We start from the raw sequence: 1,925 nt of genomic DNA, 5'->3' as shown, positions 1-1,925 counted from the left end.
TCACCCATACAGGCTGAACCCAGAGACAGTGCTTCATACACTATGCCTTACTATGCTGCCTCGTCTTATTAGTGTTAGGTGGAATGATGGAGGAAAGAAAGCATTTAGAATCTCTGGAGATAATTGAGAAGAGAACAATATACAATATATACCCAAAAGACTAGTATATTTCCAGATACTTCATACATAGTTCGTATAGCACAAATGTTGACACTGTATGAAATATGATAAAAATTTAGGCTGATTTGAATATCTAACTTAAAAGAATTTTCTCCTTAGATTAAAAAATAAAACTATCAAATTGTGAGTCATTTTAAGTACTGAAAAACTTGACCTTGGCTTCCAGATAAGGGAATAATTACTGTATTCGCTTAGTAGGAAATCAAACAAACTCACAGTGGTTAAAAAGTTCAAAATTCAGTTATTTCGTAGGCAATTATAATAGTTTGCTAGGGCTGCCGTGCCAAAGCGTCACAAACTGGGTAGCTTTAATAACAGAAATTTATTGTCTCACAGTTCTGGTGGCCAGAAGTCCAAGATCAAGGTGTCAGGAGGGTTGGTTTCACCTGAGAGCTGTGAAGGAAGGATTTGTTCTAAATCTCTCTCCTTGGCTTGTAGATGACGGGTTTCTCCCTGTATATCTTCACATTGTCTTTTCTCTGTGAGTGTCTATCTGTCTCTAAATGTCTCTTTTTATAAGGACACCAGTCATATTGGATCAGAGCCCACCCAACTACCTTATTTTAACCTGATTACTTTTGTAAAGATCTTGTCTCCAAATAAGGTCACATTCTGAGGTACTGGTGGTTGGGACTCCAACATATTTTTTGGGGGGGTGGAATGGGACCACAATCAATCTATATCAGCAGTGTAATATACAGGTAAGGGCCCAGGTCTGCATTCTAGCTCCGACATTAATTAATTATGAGACCTTGGTGTACCTCATTTCCTTCCCTTAAATGAGGATAAAACAGATGGTACCTGCCTCATACTATTGTGAGGATTAAATGAATTAATGCATGAATGAATTAGAATATTGAGTTAGTACAATACATGTCAAATATTCATTCACTCAACAAATAGTCTTTGAACACCTATTAAGTGCAGGTCACTGTTCTAGGTGTTAGAGATACAGGAGAAAACAAAATAGGCAAAAAAATTTTTAACTTTATGGAGTTAATAATCTAGTGGGAAAAGAAAAACAAAAAGTAGAACATTTAGGGGGAGGAAAAAAATGGCATAGATGATAGAGGCTCTGTTCATCCCTCTGGCGACTAAATCAAAGTTATGATGGAAACAGGGAACAAAAAGTAAGGAAAAATCACCTGAAATCTAGATGAACAAGCCATACAACTAGGGAGAAATCCAAGAAATCACCCTGCAAGGACGGGGGCAAGGACGCGGGGCGACCCGGTTGAGTGAGGTGGAGGCTGTGGCAGCGGCAGAAGCCTCTTAAAGGGGCTGTGTCCAAGAGTGAATTTTTGTGGTGATGGAGCTGATTGCTCTGAGTACCAGTGCTGATTGGACTGTGTGCAGGGGCACCAGGGACTTACAGGGAGACATTGTTGGAGTGAGGGCCGAGGTGAGACATGCTCTGTACAGAAGTTCCTGAACTATCCGTTGTTCCTTGTTGAGCCCTCCCCACTCCCAGTGCAGGGACACAGTGCTGCCATAGCCAAGATGTCATCAAACTAGATAACAGAGGTTGCTCCATCCAGAGGATTCCCTGAAACCCCGCCTCCCCCTACTCGTGGCCCCACCCAAGCCACATCCAGGTTTATCCTCAGCGAATCAAGTGTTCCTTGCTCAGCAGTGCCTAGACTCACACTGGAGGCAGCGGGCCTTGGTTTCTGGTGTGGCCTTTTGAGGCAACTATAAGCACAGCATCTGTGGATCGCCTGCTGAATCTTAACAGGTGGCCCCCG

Source organism: Pteropus vampyrus, unplaced genomic scaffold, assembly GCF_000151845.1.
Source record: "Pteropus vampyrus isolate Shadow unplaced genomic scaffold, Pvam_2.0 Scaffold106, whole genome shotgun sequence".
NCBI lineage: Eukaryota > Metazoa > Chordata > Mammalia > Chiroptera > Pteropodidae > Pteropus > Pteropus vampyrus.
Note: the sequence above shows the minus strand (reverse complement) of the source record.